Source organism: Sinohyriopsis cumingii, chromosome 17, assembly GCF_028554795.1.
Source record: "Sinohyriopsis cumingii isolate HCF-2022 chromosome 17, ASM2855479v2, whole genome shotgun sequence".
Taxonomy (NCBI): domain Eukaryota; kingdom Metazoa; phylum Mollusca; class Bivalvia; order Unionida; family Unionidae; genus Sinohyriopsis; species Sinohyriopsis cumingii.
The window spans coordinates 50,112,202-50,131,894 of NC_142977.1; positions in this window are offsets into that span (position 1 = coordinate 50,112,202).

Below are 19,693 nucleotides of genomic sequence, written 5' to 3' on the forward strand. Positions count from 1 at the left end.
AGTTGCTGGATTGCCACGATGTTTCATGTCATCTGTTGGACAATACCTTGCAATATGTCCCCATTGCTTGCATCGATAACACTGCCTGTTCTTATGTTTGGACTGGTCATTTGTCGATGTTAATTTTCCTTGCTGCTGTAAGTTCTGGCTTTTCATCTTGTTACAATTTACATTTATATTTTGCCGAAACTTATTCTTCTGCTATTGCTGTTGTAAATTGGTGGGAATATAATCTTCCGCAGCCTCTACGACTGGACTAGCGCCCTTATTCCTCCTAATCCATTGTGATTGATCTTGATTCTTGAGGCAAGGCTTTCAAGAAAAATTTATCACGAAGACAAATAACTGGGTCACGATCCTCCAAGAAACGCTTTATGTGCTGATCAATCCTGGCCATCAGGCCACGATACGTCTCAGTGCTTTCCTTCTTCATGTTCAACAGTGCTTTGAAATTTTCATGCGTTCTGTTTCCAAAGCGATTAATCAGTCCTTTCCTGAGTTCCAGGTAATAGCCACAAGCTTGAGTTGCAACATATCTAGCCTCACCTGTCAGACTACTTAGCATGTTTTACAATTGATTCAAACTCTGCTAGGAAAGTCACAATATCCTCTCCTCGTTCATGATCATATGCATGTAGCTTTATTTTAAATGGCACTGAAGATGTTTTTCCAGTCGTTTTTTTCTTGACGTTTTACTCTTTCTAACTCAATTTCCAAACGCTACATTTCTAATCTTAAGTTCTCTCTTTCCATGTTCCATTCAAACTCATTTTGTCTTAACTCAAATTCTCTTTCATTTTTCTTTGCGCTAGTTTTTCGCTTTGTTTCCTTGGGTGGTTGCATGTGTTCAAGTTTAAGTTCCTCTTCACACTCCATAATTTCATTATCTGTAAATTCCATCAAATTCTGTGCTGCCGCTTTTTTTCGTGGTCGTCCTGCAGCAACCGTTGCTCCCTCAACTTCGACGTCATCAACAACCGATATAATGACAAACTATATGTCCGTACCGTAAGCTCTATCACTGTATTCACAGCCACTGTACTAGCTTTTCTTATCTACGAGTTTCTGGACTTGTACGTCTACACACGTTAGTGATACACACTTTGCACTTAGCAATCAACAACTGTACGTTATACCCACAGTACAACCAGTCACTGTTTATATCACAGATCCACTGAATTCACAGCTTTCAGAATTGTCAAACACCAAGTAAGGGTCCTACAGCTTTATGTAAAGTAAAACTAAAATCTTTACATTCTGATCACAACACAAAGACTTTTTCATTCACATCCTTTACCTAAAACAATACTATCAGCAACGCCAACATTAAATTCACACAATCAGTACGAAACCTAGGTGTTACTCTGGACAGTACTCTCACATTGCACCAACATGTCATGAACATATGCAAGGCTGCATGTCTTGAGCTGAGACGCATCAGCTCTATTTGCAAATATATTTCAGTTGATGCCACTAAAACACTTGTGTGTTCATTAGTACTTTAAAGACTGGACTATTGTAACTCAATTCTGTCTGGTACATCTCAATATCTACTCCAGAAACTTCAAAAAGTTCAAAACACAGCTGCTCGGATCATACTTAAAGTATCACGATCAGACCACACCTCCCCGCTGCTCTTTACCCTATAGTGGCTGTCCATTCAATCCAAAATCAAACACAAAATTTGTTCTCTATGCTACATTTCACTGTCGGACTCTAGTCCAACATACCTATCTGACCTCACTCATGTGTACACACCAGCAAGATACTTACGCTCCTCTTCTGACAATCGTATACTCATTATTCCAAGTATGAAAACAAAGTCATATGGACAGCGTTCTTTTGCATACCAAGGCCCAGCAACGTGGAATGAATTACCCACTGAACTTAGACACAAGGAAATAGTGATCACATTAAAGAGGGCTCCCAAAACTCACTTATTTCGACAGCAAGAACAAACTTAAAGACCTAATAATGTTTCCTATCTGAAATATTTTCAGCATGTTTTTTTTTTAAAAAATGTTTTTCTAATTTCATGTTGTTTGTTTTTGTAATAATATTATTATGTTTCTTATCTTATAGGTGTTGTCTAAAGTTGTAAAGCGCTTAGAGCTTCTAAAGATTAGGCGCTATACAAAGTCCTCATTATTATTATTATTATCATTATTATTATTATAAACTAGAAAGAAAAAAAATGTTCATTACAGTACCAAGCCCAGCTAAAAACTGCTTGCTCTACCACTCTACTCTTGTTTTAGTAAGGGTAGATACAAGGGATCCTATTAAATTAACGTTTGTGCCTTATCCATGCTCAGTTAGCCGTGGGAAGATAAACACAACCTGTTGACAGTCTCTGGTATCAAATATCCAGAATGCTGGGAATCATGTTCTGGTGTCATTACTAACAATTAGAATCTGCTAGAATCTTATACAGGCACTTATAACACTCTCAAAAAATTCTTTATTCCTACAACATAACTTACGTTTTAAACCAATCCTGGTCAACCTTACCCATATATACTCTATTTTAGGTTATTTCCCGGCTGGTTCCCATTTTTCCATACCATTAGTACCAAGTGTCCTATACGAGTTTTGCTCCCACAACCTTGAATTACGTGTCTGACGCTGTACCAACTGAGCTACCGCGGTCCCCACCCCCACCCCAGGTGTGTAAAAATGTACTAGCTGGTCTGTCCTGACTATGAGTATGAGTGGACAGTGAACATTATAAGCTAATTCACAATGCCTCTCTAATAATTCAGTACATTTACCTCTGTCAACATGGGGAAATACATGTGAGATTAATGGCGCTTAAAACAAAACACGGTTTAGTTTCATTGCCGGGGATATCATCAAAATCTGAGGATATAAACGTACCAGTAAGGATAATGAGAGGTTGAAATGTCTTCAAGTTTATTGATGAAATGACAGTACAAGAGCAGGAGTTGGATGTGAATTGTGTGAAAAAAGAAAATAGAAGTATCCTTTGGGTTTTAGGTCTTGGAAAATTGTTGAGATCAAATTTACTTCAGCTTTCTTTAAAAAAATGCAGGCATTAGTGATTAATGTTTGTAAGTAAACGACTTTGCGTTTATGGCGTACTGATTTTAAACTAATACAAGAGACAAGATTGGGTTGATAAGGATAAAGCAACAAGAACACAACGTGATCTAGATTGGTGAATGCTCTCAAATTGTTAAATGGTCGTAGGAACAAAAGAAAAATCTTAACTTTCGTTGAGAAAATGCAGTATTGTACTTAATTCTAAGTAAGTTTAAGGTCACTAGAGTCGAATGACGTCAAACATACAGGTAATTAGATACAATTACGAATTTTATTACAGTAAATTTAGAATCTTCTTTTGACTATATTGATCAACGTGTGAAGACAACAATAATTAAAAAGTGTGGATACGTTTATAAATCTAAATTACATACACAGCAGTAATGTCATGAAACTATATATAACAGATTCTGATAGCATACAACTATGCTATTGATTAGTGTATAGAATGTTTTCCTTGGTAAACGTACATTAAGATTTCGCCATAAGTAAATGTGTCAAAATGACTTGTAAATGTTAGACAGGCATTATCCTCCACCATAAAAAATTATTATTGGAATAATATAAAATGATAAGTCTGCAAAAAAAAAAGTGAGCTTTAAATATTTTCTATTAATTAATGTTAATACAATCTGTCCATTTTTTTCTTCAAACTGGAGACATGGGTGTCGGTGGTTCTTTTGTAATACATGATCACTAGTGACGCAGACTGGCTAAATTCTCCATTCATGTAATAAGCCACGGCTACAATGGTATATCTTTGGGCAAGGCACTTTACTTCGATTTCATCGGTGCTAAATAACCTACTTGTGTTGCTGTGCTGTAAAACACCAATAGAATCTGCTGAACACTTTTGTTGATTTATATTAAATTGTTTAAAACCTTTTCTTCTAGTTTTAGTAACGGTTGCCATGTCTTGATGGCGGATTGGTATCATCTATGGAGAAAAATAACTTTGACAGGGGTTCTGATCTGGATATCGTATTCCAAGTTTGGCTGAAAATGATCACGTGGGTTTGGGCGTGGATGTTTTTTTCCGCAGAAAAAGTTACAAATGATAATTGCTGACGGATGCATGGTGGACGAAGGATATAGTGCCATAACATAATCTCAACAGCCAGTTGACCTTAAAAAGTACACGTGTTTGCTGGAATAAATTGCTTAAACATTAATCAGACCTCTGTAGTTTATGGACACGAAATCGTATATCATAACGACATAAAACTTAAATGCCTACAAATGTTTTTCTATAAATCAGTGGATATAAAGAAGCTTTGTTTTTCATGCTGATATCTTTTTTTTGGGGGGGGGTGTTTTTTGTTGGGTTTTTTATTTAAAGAATACAGAAAAAACGTAGTCAAATACAATTTGCAGTTCTTGTTCGGTGAATTTCCTGAGTTTGAATAAGGGTGTCAGTCTTACGTTTATCAGTGTCAAAGATGGTCTTTACTTGAAAGGGTAAATAACAATAATAATGAAGTGTTGGAAGATATCAAGCTTACAGAATATATGTTTTGGATGGATGAACAGACAGCACAATACCAATCTTCTCAGTGGCGTCGCTAGGGAGGTGCGGACTGCACCGGGTGACACCATCTCAGAGGGGTGACACCAAAATGACTGTCTATAAAAATGTTGAACCTTTGTGCAGAAAAGGGGGTCCATGGGGGTGACACCATGAGTTACTGCACTGGGTGACACCAACCCTAGTGACGCCACTTAATCTTCTTCTCCTTCTGAGGAGGGTTGATTATTTAGCGCCGAGGCAATTGAATAAAGTGCCTTGCTAAAAGTCACACCGTTATAGCCGATCCGGGCTGATCCGACAGAAGAATAAGAACCCGAACCCTTTAAGTTGCAAATTCGGGATGACAACTGTTTAGCCACAGCTTCTCCTCCTTGAGGGAAGAGACATAACAACAAATTCATCATCAGCTAAAAGAACTAAACTCTCTTTGCGGCCTGCTGTTATTTATACAGTATGGAAATAGTGAGCTCTTACACAGTGCGGTGTTGAAAGACCTGTCTTATAAGTAGATACCATCCCCTCTCAATGCAGTAAAAAAAAAAAAAATAACGTGAGACTAGTGGAGCTTAAAACAGTACAAAGTGATGTTACTCTACTGTGAAAATCATCCAAATTTGAGCTTGTAAACTTAACAGTAGGGATAATAGAATGTGAACGGGTTTTAAGTTTAATAATGAAATTACAATACACGGGCTGCCCTTAGATAGTGATTAGGTGACAGCATAAGACGTTATCTTGCTTAGTGAATGTTCTCAAATTGTTGTATAACGGCACAAACAAAAGAAACTTCTAAATCTGTTCGGAACAAAATTCAGTATTGTATCTAATTACATGAGACTTTCGCGTCATTATTGGCTAATGACGTCAAACCTACAAATAATTAATTAGATCTTTGAATGAATGTTGTTAAACTGAATTTAGAAATATATATTACTTGTACTGATTTACCTTGAGGTCAACATGAAAAGAAAACAGGACAGAACATTAACATGGATTTCAGTGACATATATTTTTTTCGGTTATTGTGTTTGTTGCTGTTTTCGGGTTGGATGTTTGTTTGTTTTTATTTTAGTTGTTGTTGTTTGTTTGTTTGTTGTTTTTTTTGGGGGGGGGGGTTGGGGGTAGGTGTGTGTTGTTTTATTAATATGGAGCGATGATGTCCACGTTCAGTGTGCCGGACTCGCAATAATCTCTTCTAAAGGCCTTCTTTGGATACGATGTATACATAAATGTTACAAATGTAAAGAAACAGTTGCTGCTATAATAATAATAATAATAATAATAATAATAATGCGAGGTGTTTTGTTTGTGTGTGTGTGTGTGTGTGTGTGTGTGTGTGATTTAGATTTTTAACGTAGCTTTAGCAATTTTTCAGTCATATCGCTACGATATCTTGCAGTGTGGCAGTTTATAGTGATGCATAACACTGGGACATTATGCCGCAGACATGTAGCATTGTGTCCCACCCAGTCACAGTATCCTGATACCAGGCCGACCAGTCCTAACACTAACCTCTTAATGATGAGCGCCAAGCGAGGCAGCTGTTAGTACCATTTTTGTTAGTCTTTGGTATGACTCGGCCGGGGATCGAACCCACTAGGCCACCGCAGCGGTGTTTTGTTTGGTGATCTACTTACAGCTTTGGTTGTCTTCAGTATGGTTTAGATTATTTCAAATAGCTGTAGCTGAAGTTGCGTCCCCTATTTGTTTCCAAAACTGAAAATGTATGCCGTCTGTACTTACTTGTAAGCCGTGTACAACTGTAAAAAACACAGACACTGATGTGTCGTTCCATATTGACCCAGCAAATCAAAGTTTGTATATGTATATTCTACCAACTACTCTTGAAAAGAATGCAGATCGTACTTATAAGCGGATAAAGGTGTGTAATTGAATTTTTAACGTAGCTTTACCAATTTCGGTCATGGCGCTACGATGTCAGCAGTGTGGCAGTTTATAGCGATGTCTAGCATTAGGGCATTATACCGCAGGCATATATAACATCATGTCCCATTCAGTCACATTACACTGTCACCAGGCTGACCGGTCCTAACACTAACCTCTTAAAATGAGCGACAAACGAGGCAGCTGCTAACACCATTTTTATAAAATCGACTCGGCCGGGCTTCGAACCCGCGACCTCCCGCGTATGTGGGTGTGCTTGTTGGTAACGTTTTTTTTTATCCAGTATTTGCAAATAGATTCAAAATAAACTCAATTTTCTACAGACTCAAAATAAATTTTATTGTGATCTATTGTCTACAGACTGGCTATTATCTCCCGTCTTGAAGTAAAATTTGTAATCTATTGTCTACAGACTGGAAATAAAACTTGCATCAGATCACCTCTGCATTATACGCCATCTTGACTTATCAGTCACTAACCCTCCACCTTTATTTGCTACTAAGAGAAACCTCCGTATGATAAATAGAACCAAACTAATGCATGACATACAAGCAAACATAACAACTTGCCTACCTCCTACAACATAAAAACTCGACAACTGCCTGCGTTCATTGCTCTACAAACATAACCCAGCCACCAAGTGCAGAGCATCAATTCGAAAGTGTTCTCCATCGTATAGCAGTGTTAGGGACCGACTTCGCACTGCTGAAAGAGACCGCCCTAAAGCGGAGAGGCTTTGGCTTTCCACCAGACTCACTATTCATAGACAAATATATGAAGCCGCTGAGAAGAACGTCACAAACATAGCCCATGCACCAAAATCAGCCCTCTACAGTACTAAGATCAGGGAAAGTTCCCGCTGCAAAGAGCTCTTCGAGATTACTAACAAACTAATGTCAAGGAACAAATGTGTACCACTTCCAACTACCTTCTCTCTAGTCGACCTTCCGGACCTGTTTGCAAATTTCTTCCTTGACAAAGTACAAACCATTAGAGATTAGCTTGACAACACAATTTCAGTTGACTCTTCGTCACCATACAGCTGGGATACAGAACTTCAGCGGCAACTATTAGCAGCATTTGAAGCTGTCTCTATGGATTTAGTACGTACAATCGTGATGATGAGTGCACCAAAGTCATGTGAACTTGATCCAATTCCAACATCACTGTTGCTTGAGCGCTTTGATCCAGTATTGCCTTTACTAACTGATGTTATTAATACCTCTCTCTCATCCGGGCAATTCCCATTATTTTTCAAAACCGCCATTGTACAGCCTCTGCTTAAGAAACCATTTTTCGACCATAACGATTTAAAGAACTACCCAACAGTTTCTAATCTCCCATTCATATATAAAATCTTAGAAAAGGTTGTTCTATCCCAACTTGTATCTCATCTGAATTCAAACAATCTTTTTAGCAATGTACAATCTGCATATCGCCCTTGCCACATTACGGAAACTACTCTTCTAAAAGTAGTCAATGACATTCTCTCTGCTTTGGATAGCGGAAAGATTACAATCCTCACCTTCCTTGATGTGTCTGCAGCATTTGACACAATATACCATGATATATTACTTCACCGTCTCCAGCATTTATTTGGCATTCATGATAAGCCTTACTGTGGTTCAAGTCCTACTTGGTCAACAGGACACAAATTGTGTCTGTCAATGGAATACACTCCACCCCAGTTAATCTATGTTGTGGTGTTCCACGGGGGTCTGTTCTTGGACCTATTCTCTTCATTATATACACTCAGCCGCTCGCAAGTGTCATCGATCATCATCCATTGTCTCTCCATTTGTACCTTGACGACACCCAAATATACAAATCGAGCCACCCAACTGAAGTTGATGCTACCATCCAAGGTGTAGAGAGGTGCATTTCTGATGTGAAATCATGGATGACTTGTAACAAGCTGCAGATGAATGATGATAAAACTGAGGCTATTCTGATCACAACACAAAGACTTGCTCAGTCACATCTTTACCTCAAACAAAAAATATCAGTAGCACCAACATTAAATTCACACAGTCAGTAAGAAACCTAGGTGTCACTCTGTACAGTACTCTCATGTTGCACCAACATGTCATGAACATATGCAAGGCTGCATATCTTGAGCTAAGACGCATCAGCTTCATTCGCAAATGTCTTTCAGTTTATGCCACTAAAGCACGTGTGTGTTCATTAGTACTTTCAAGACTGGACTATTGTAATTCAATTATGTCTGGTTAATCTCAGTATATACTTCAGAAACTTCAGAAAGTTCAAACCACATACTTAGAGTACCACGATCAGAGCACACATTCCCGCTGCTTATTACCCTACACTGGCGATCCATTCGATCCAGAATCAAACACAAAATTTGTTTTCTGTGCTACATTTCATTGACGGACTCCAGTCCAACATACCTATCTGACCTCACCCATGTGTACACACCAGCAAGATACTTACGCTCCTCTTCTGACAATCGTATACTCATTATTCCAAGTATGAAAACGAAGTCATATGGACAATGTTCTTTTTCATACCAGGGCATAGCAACGTGGAATGAATTGCCCACTGATATTAGACACAAAGACACAGTGATCCCATTCAAGAGGGCTCTTAAAACTCACTTATTTCGACTGCACGAACAAACTTTAAGACCTAATAATGTTCCCCACCTTAAATATTTACAGCATGTTTTTATGTTTTCTAATTTCATGGTGTTTGTTTTCTGTAATAATATCATTATATATGGGGTTTTATATTATAGGTGTTGTCTAATGTTGTAAAGCGCTTAGAGGTTATTATTATTATTATATTGTTTATAGTGGGACGTAAATTCAAAGTTTACCAAGACCAGCTCCACGGAGCTATGTACTCCAATACGAGCTCTGGTATCGCTTGGCAAAGCACATTACTCTAATAGTTTTTGCAGTGATTATTCATATGCCAATGGTTTGTTCAATAGAAATAACTCATTAAACCATTCAATCAATAATCAATCAATCAATCAATCAATATATAAACAAATTTTTGGCAGGGGAATCGTATGTATAGATATTCTGGAATATACGAAGACAGTATGTTTAACGAGGCTATGCCGTATGATACTATCAATAATGACCACCAAGTAGTTTATTTCCTATGACTTTTAATTTAGTTCCCTGAAGAAAAAAAAAAAACACACACACACACATGTACATAAACACGCACACCGTCACACATACACACGCATACACACTCATACGCACACACACATACACACATACGCACACACACACATACACACGCACAAACACATACATACACACGCACACACACACATATGCACACGCACATACACATACACACACATACGCACACACACATACACACGCACGCACATATATGCACATACACACGCACACACAAACACATACAAATGCACACACACAAACATATACACTCACACACTTTCACAAACTACACACCCACACACATAAACACACACACAAATATAATTTTCTAATGTCTTGATTTTTTTCCTTGATCCAAATGTATCCTTTTTAGTTTTTGTCTCTGTTTAATTCCATTTTGTTGGTTTAACGCCCACAGTATAACAATATCAACGTCCTGCTGTAAATTTGATTCAAGGGAAGGAATTATATCACTGATAACATGTAAACGTATGTCATCTTCAAAAAGATCAGTTGTAGTGGCTTTTATAAGAATTGGCAAATCATTGATTAAAAAAAAAGTCGTAAGAGCACAAGGTGAAGAATAGAGTTTGGAAGGACTCCATTTTTGATGTACTGTACAGAAGATGTAGCATTTGCCACGTAATTGCACTGTTGACTTCTTGTTGTGTAAGACTCAAACCAAGCAAATAAATTATCACTGATTTTGTATACCCCGATTATTTTTACATAAATATTTCATGATCAACAAAATTAAACGCAATTTTTACCCAAAACATCGAAATAAATCTATAATCTATTGCTGCTAGTCATGTATCAATAAACTTTATGAAGGCAGTTTGGCATGATCGCTTTTCTCTGAAATCAAATTCTTTAGAGAAAGAAAAATGGGGGACAATTTGGTTAATTTCAGATTAGTTGATAAGATTACCCTTATAATAATTGTATTTATCAAGCTAACAACTGAAGGGGCAGCAGCTTGAGCTGATGGTTGGAGCATTCATGGTGAAATTCATCTAGTCCTTTGCTTTGATGCCATCAAGTTTCCTGAAAGCATCAATAACATCTTGAACACACATGTAAGGGATTTAGAGTGTTATGTGAGATGGGACTTTCCAGTCTTCCTAATCTATAAGGAGTGAAAAATTCGTCATATAAAAAGAGTTTTAAAGTTAACGATCTGAAAAAAGTATTTAGGTTATCTGCGACATCTGATGATTTTGTTGTAGTAGGATTACTGGCTTTTAATTCTTATTGGAAAACATGGATATTTTTAACTAGAAGTTACGAAAATATTTTCATATGTCTCTGAAGTCACTTTATTCTCAATTGATAAATTTTCTTTATTAAATTGCAATGTTTTATTTTGAGAACTTCGTTTGTCACGCTGTAATCGAAATCATACAGTTTCTTGGCTTCCCTTGTTTCGGAGTCACACAAGTCATATGCTGCATTATTATGTTTATGCTTATTTCGGAGTTACACAAGTCATATTCTGCATTGTTCTATTTACCCTTATTTCGGAGTTACACAAGTCATATGCTGCATTATTCTATTTACCCTTATTTCGGAGTTACACAAGTCATATGCTGCATTATTCTATTTACCTTTATTTCGGAGTTACACAAGTCATATGCTGCATTATTCTATTTGCCTTTATTTCGGAGTTACACGAGTCATATTCTGCATTATCCTATATACCCTTTTTTCGGAGTTACACAAGTTATATGCTGCATTATTCTATTTACCCTTATTTCGGAGTTACACAAGTCATATGCTGCATTATCCTATATACCCTTTTTTCGGAGTTACACAAGTCATATGCTGCATTATCCTATTTACCCTTATGCATTTAAATGGAACATGTCGATTAAGGACTGAATTAAACTCTGCAGACCAGATTAGTACATCGAAGTTTGGATTTATAAAATATAGGTTACAATTATGCCAATGAAAAAAGTATCTTCATGGAAACCGTCCGTACTTTATAGTGGTATGGGCCACTATGAATGGTTTCCAAACTTATTTCTCGTGGCATATATAAGGTAGTAGTCGTTAATAGAATATTTTGGGACAGATATGTCGACTATAAATTCAGGATGCGAAGAATAAATGTGATCGATTAGTGGAATCGACTCGAGTAGGGGACTGTATAGTTTGAGTGAGATTATATATTTGTAGAATATCATCCCGATTAGGTTGCAGGTCATTCATCGACTCAGTATTGATTTCACCTGTTGTTAAAAGTTCTGAGCCATAGTTAAAATCAGTAGATAACTCATGTTCGAATCTCGCATTCCTAGCGGAAGACAATAGGAAGAGCACATAATGATGGGCTAGAAGATGATTGTTCAGTTCATTCCAAATTATTTCCAACTCAGATGACTCTCTATCCTTTGTTCTTTTATATTTAATATTTGAAGTTTCCTTCTTATGCTCTTCCAAATGGAATCTGTCGATATACGTAGTGATCAGTAGTCCAAGAATGTCAGTCTGAGGGTTGTTGAATACTGTTTGCTTGAGTTCATCTAATTTTGGATTTACGTGTGCCGGATTTAGAGATTTACTATATGCAAACCCTTTCTATCAAAACAAAATGTTTAAGAGCTGGAATCCGACTGAGAGGTATCCTGACTTCGAATAAACAGTATCCTGATCATGGCTAATTTGGAGTAAACAGTATCCCGATCAAGACTGACTTGGAATAAACAGTACTCTGATCAAAACTGACTTGGAATGAACAGTATGCCGATCAAGACTGACTTGGAATAAACAGTATCCTAATCAAGACTGACTTGGAATAAACAGTATCCTAATCAAGACTGGCTTGGAATAAACAGTATCATGATCGAGACTGATTTGGAATAAACAGTATCCCGATCAAGACGGATTTGGAATAAACAGTATCCTGATCAAGCCTGATTTGGAATAAACAGTATCCTCATCAAGCCTGACTTGGAATAAACAGTGTCCTCATCAAGCCTGACTTGGAATAAACAGTATCCAAATCAAGACCGACTTGGAATAAACAGTGTCCTCATCAAGCCTGACTTGGAATAAACAGTATCCAAATCAAGACTGACTTGGAATAAACAGTATCATGATCGAGACTGATTTGGAATAAACAGTATCCCGATCAAGACTGACTTAGAATAAACAGTATCATGATCGAGACTGATTTGGAATAAACAGTATCCCGATCAAGACTGACTTAGAATAAACAGTATCATGATCGAGACTGATTTGGAATAAACAGTATCCCGATCAAGACTGACTTAGAATAAACAGTATCATGATCGAGACTGATTTGGAATAAACAGTATCCCGATCAAGACTGACTTAGAATAAACAGTATCATGATCGAGACTGATTTGGAATAAACAGTATCCCGATCAAGACTGACTTAGAATAAACAGTGTACAACGTTCTGCAACATAAGCAATATCCCTCGATTGTGATCATTAAGTGGTTTGGTGGACAGTAGTAGTTAAATATAGTATCTTTTGAATAAAATGTTTTCAGTTCTGATATTTTGCCGTTTAAAAGGTCACATTGAACATAAATATTGGTTACGATATCAAACTGATCCGGAGATTATATGATAGACTGACTCCAAATAAGTCTTAATGGGACATGTGGATAAAATCATTAGATCTTCGGTGGTTAGATTCGATGTAAGGCACCCGACGGCGTCGTGATCCATGTCGGGCACTAGCAATGGAAGGGAAAATCTAGAATGACAAATGAAATAAAATTTGTGTTTAGGGTTGTGCCTGATTACTAAATGGCAGTATGGTGTAAAATGTGCCTGATTACTAAATGGCAATAGGGTATGTCTGTGTGACAACGACTTCTAAGGTAAATGTACCATATCACAACCATTTTGAGATTCTGACTCCGTCAACGTATGCCGAACATAGCTGACGTCAACGTACGCTATGCATATCTGACGTTAATATTACGCAAACAGGTCTAAGGCCGATGAGAGAGATCTTAAGCAATGGAAATGGACTATGAATGTGAAGTGGGAATTATAAAACTTCACCAAGTCGGTAAATCCGTCCATGAAAACACAAACAAATCAATAGCTTTTAACGTATTCTAATTTCCTTCAAGGTTATTTTCACTTAGTTAATCATTAAGATGCAGTTTTATTCAACGGATAAACATTTTTTTTTTTTTGTTTTAACAATAGTTAGTTGCCTGAGAGAGAGACAGAGAGACAGACAGAAGGAGATGAGTGGAGGAATGAAAACAAATGACAAAATGTAACTTTAAAAAAAAAGCAGCGATGAGTGTTAAAGCTTTGCGTGAGGCACCGTAGCAGACAGAACTTAGTACAATGAGAAAACAGCAATTAAAAGTTTGATGTCATATGTCAAGAATTCCAATTGTACATGCTGAGTCAAACTGTTAGCGTTGAAAGTTAAATTTCACATGTCGAGCGGTTTCATTTTATCTGCTAATTACACGGCAATGGTTGAAATTTCTGTGATGGAGCTAGTGTACATCGTCACCTCGTCAAGGTCGTGATCGTTAAGCGACAAATCAGCCCCATTCATGTAGAATCCAATCCAATAAATGCCAACGAGTGGGGTCGTTTATTATCAGGTAAAGATATACATGCGCTCAGTAAATATGTGGCACCAGAAAATTTAGAGATGGCGATGGCATTATCATTAAGCATGGCTTTAAAATCATTGAATAAATAGCATAGTCAACTTCATAATGGGATATTATGACGCTTTTTGTTATACCACCAATGCAGTAAATTTATCAAATGTTGATGTTTCATTGATTTACAGTATCAGTTGGAAAACCACACTCCGTAAATTCAAAAAGGAAGGGGGGGGGGGTATAACTATAGTACATAGCCAAACCTTTTGCAACGCATAGACATCTTGCATTTAATATTTACGCTGACTCATCTGTTTATATTAAGCAGATGAACATATATTAATTTTAAAAACTCTGTACTTAAGCAAATTAGTAGAAACAAACAGCCATAACAATCCATACAGTACATGAAATTCTAATGATGACATACACAGCTAGAAAAAAACACTATTATATTAAAACCAAATAACTAGAACTATATTGCCAAATATAACAGTAATCCTGACAAATTTATGGCCAAATATTCATTAAAGTTCCACGTTTGTTTATTAAGATCATTCAAAAAAGTCAATTTTTTAATCTTGTGACGAAATTACTAAATGTATATGACATGAATATACTTTCATAAAAGCAGATCAAATTAAATAGTTTAATCAACGAGTATGTTTGTTCTTACTCGCAATATTTATGTTTATTAATCTCTGTGGTATACGCGTTTTCTTCCTTTCATTGTTACGTATCATACTTTTTCTTACAATTGCAAAATAGCCAGAAAGCATCATACAGAGTTACATTTCATGTACATACATCGTCTTTCATTCTCCTGACTATCAAAGTTTCCCCTTACCTTATTTACATATTCATTTTTATTCTTTTCTGGATTTTTCCCCCGTTTCTTTCCACAGTTTAGTTGTATCAAAGCTTCTTAAGAAGAAAAAAAAAGCATGTGGCGAAAGAAATTGTAAGGAAATCATCGGGATGCTTTCCGCCTCATGGCTATTTACCCGGTACATGATAGGAGATATTATTTTAAAAACATAAATTAGTGACATGTTAGTATAAAAAATTCGTATGATGTAAGAACAACCTCAGCATGCAGAGGTCAGATTTCATGCAAAACGGTCAGCGTATCGAAAAAGCGAATTCCAGGAATAACGACGTTTGTTGACAAGGTTATGGCATAACTGGTTAAACTCAATAACGCTTGTAGTTTTATTTTGAATGCAAAATAAAATTTCACCAAAATGTACTGTATTTACCAGGGATTAATTCAATTACAACGGCAGCCTGTATAGACCTTGCAGATAGCAGATTATAGATATACAGACCTGGGCTCACAAACACTATAGACCCTGCAGATCTGATAGCAGATTATAGACAGATCTGGGTTCACAAACACTATAGACCCTGCAGATCTGATAGCAGATTATAGATAGACAGATCTGGGTTCACAACCACTATAGACCCTGCAGATCTGATAGCAGATTATAAATAGACAGATCTGGGTTCAAAAACACTATAGACCCTGCAGATCTGATAGCAGATTATAAATAGACAGATCTGGGTTCACAAACACTATAGACCCTGCAGATCGGATAGAAGATTATAGATAGACAGATCTGGGTTCACAACCACTATAGACCCTGCAGATCTGATAACAGATTGTAGATAGACAAATCTGGGTTCGCAAACACTATAGACCCTGCAGATCGGATAGAAGATTATAGATAGACAGATCTGGGTTCACAACCACTATAGACCCTGTAGATCTGATAACAGATTATAGATAGACAAATCTGGGTTCGCAAACACTATAGACCCTGCAGATCTGATAGAACATTATGTAATGTCAGATATGGGTTTACAAGCACTTTTAGACCCTGCAGATCTGATAGCACATTATGTAATGATAGATCCGATTTTACAAACATTACAGACCTGCACGATCCATTAGCAAATTATGCTATGACAGATCTGGAATTACAAATTATATAGACCCTACAGATCTGCCAGCAAATTATGCTGTAACAGATTTGGGTTTACACTATTCATAAAACGATATACACTGTTATAAACAATTAAGTACAGTAACCTAAAACACATAGATTTTCCTCACAGGCACTTGATTCTGGGGTAAACTAATGTGTACACTCACCAATTAGTTTACCCCGAAATCAAGTGCCTGTGATTTTCCTGCATTTTAAAAAAATTTCTTGTTTCCTTGCAGCATATGATCAAAAGATTTATTTGGAATTGGTTGCAATTTAAAGATAATGGGGTGTTCATTATACCGTATTTATCCCAAGATAAGCCTATTTGATGATGCTTGACAACAAGCTCATATTCCATTTTTACCAATTTTTGTGGCATATAATTACACACGATGCCGCACATAAGCACTCATACGTCAAGTCCAACTGAACAGACCCAGATAATGCACCAGCAGATCTGGGTCTATGCAGTCATTTGGAATTAGTCAGTAGAACCAACAAACAACATAGTGACCCGTTGGAGCATTATGCAATGCCAGGTCAGGGTCTGCAAGGTTTTCAGTCGGACACAATTATCAGCCAATATATGTGACATATTTGTTTGAAAATACCCCAACCCCTTTCAGCAAATTTATTAGGCTGGTCACCTGGTCTTACCATGGGAGAAATGCATTAACAGTATTATTTCAAGGACGATTTCATTTTTCGCATGAGTGGTAATGTCATTTTTAAGCCCACACAGATTAACAGTTTACTGCCATTGCGTATCTTTTGACTCTACTAAGCCATCTTCAATTATTTTGATTAATCATCACACAACTACACAAAACTGAGATTTCCAAGTATATATCCTGAAACAATTTAATCAAATGTATTCAGTAAGTGATGAGAGTGGGGAAAAATGCATACAAATAGTTAAAGGCAGACGCATGAACAGACAGATGAATGCATTATTTCAGTGTAAAAGAAGTCCACAATTTCAGCTTTTTTAGTAACATGTCAAATCTGCTATAATACTTTAGTGGCCAGGTCATGTTTAGATAGGTTAGTGAACAAATAAAGTCTACATAAAAGTCTTAATATACCATCCCTCTTAGAAAACCTTATTTATGCCATCCCTCTCAGAAAACCTTATTATGCCATCCTTCCTCATAATGCCTTATTATGCCATCATTCCCCAAACAAGTCTTATTATGCCATCCCTCCCAGAACGTCTTATTATGCCATCCCTCTGCAGTGAACAAGGCAGCTCTTCGGGGATCCTTTGGCAGACTGGAAAGGGCATAACATGCGTAGTGACTGCTTGATCATCTGACAGATTTGGGACTTAATGATCATCAACTGGATGCCACGAGTTACGTCCCCATGTTTTTGAATTGTCAACATCACTATCTGAGTGAAAATCCAAATGCATTCATTTTCACTCTTTGAGTGAAAATTATATATATATATATATATATATATATATATATATATATATATATATATATATATATATATATATATATATATATATATACATCCTACTTGTGGATGAAACGTTATTCATATTTGTATAAATTCCATATTTTATTCACTTTTGGTTAATAATCTTAATACATTCATTGTTAAGTGAATCCAGTCACATTATAAATAGAAATGTCATTCATGTAATTATATTTAGTGTCTTCATTATCTAATCCCAACTTGGATCATCGTGGTACATCATGTATGGCTGGTCCTTGACAGGCAAAACTGAGAATTCACTTTCGATGATAAGAGATGCAATCATTGTCAAAGTGACCAAAGTATTTGAACATGTGCATACACTTTATTCTGACACCAGATGCAGTACTTATCATGATTGATTAACTTCATGTTGTTGTTGTCTGGAACAACCAATTTAGCTAACAAATGCTACACACTCCAGTTGAAGACCTCCTTATTTATACTTACAAATACACTTCAGCTGAATACTACCTAACTGCATTTATAAATATACTTGAACTGAAGACTACCGTTTTTATATTTAGAAATATACTTTAGCTGAAGACTACCGTAGATACTCTTATAAGATACTTCAAAAGAAGACCACCGTATATAGTCTAAAAATATACTTCAACTGAAGACAACCTAATTGCTCTTATAAATATATTTCAACTGAAGACTGCCGTATTTATACTTAGAAATATACTTCAACTGAAGACTGCCGTATTTATACTTATAAATATACTTCACCTGAAGACTACCGTATTTATTCTTATAAATATATTTCAACTGAAGTGTACCGTATTTATACTTACAAATATAGTTCAACTGAATACTACCGTATATACTTTTATAAATATACTTCAACCGAAGACTATGGTATATTTACTTATACTTCAACAGAAGACTACCTAATTGCACTTATAAATATACTTCAACTGAAAACTACTGTATTTACTCTTATAATATAATTTAACTGAAGACTACCGTATATACTCAAATAAATATTTTTCAACTGAAGACTATCTAATTGGTCTTATAAATTTACTTCAACTGAAGACTGTCATATTTACACTTATAAATAAACATTGGCTGAAGACTACCTTAGTTGTACTTATAAATATACCTCAACTGAAGACTACCGTATATATATAATTATAATTATACATCAACTGAAGAGTAACATCTTACTCTTATAAATATACTTCAACTGAAGACTACCGTGTTTATACTAATAAGTAGTGCCAAGTGTGAAAGAGTATTATCATGCTTCTCAAGGAGCAATTACTGATTTCACATTCATACCCCTCTCCTCTAAATGATGCCACACAACTCAAGCTGTCACTTGTCCAAATGGTAATACTGACACAAAAGTTGCGGATAAATTTTGACAAAATTATGAACCAGTCAAAAGACATAACAATGGATGATAAGCCTTTGTTCTCATCTTTCTGCTAGCTATGACACGAAGTTTACTTTAAGTCTTTATTCTCAACTTTTTGTTGAGTTTGAAAAATTGTTAAGGATTTTTTTCAATTAACAGCTGGTTGAGATGCCCTATATAAGAATGTTAAATCAGATAGCTGAGAGAAATTAACAGAGTAATTCGTACATGTAGCCAAAAGCTCTGAATCAGATTCCCTCAGCCATTCATAATCAGTTATAAGTGACAGCTAGTTAGCTAATTAATACACAAGAACAACTGTGAAAACATCATTATCACAGCAAAGGCAAGTAACAAAAAAGCAGTAAGTTACACCCTACTTGATATTTAACAAAAGTTCCTTCCATTTCTTTTTTAGGGCAATGCGTAATGAAGTCAGTGGAGTCCTACAGTAACTGTGTTGTCCCTCAAGCTGTCGATCGACGTTTCGCTTTTGAAGGAAAACTTTACTGGAATGGTTTGATTTCAACCGGATTCGGTATTCCACTTTATACTGAAGACACCATAAATGTCTTTA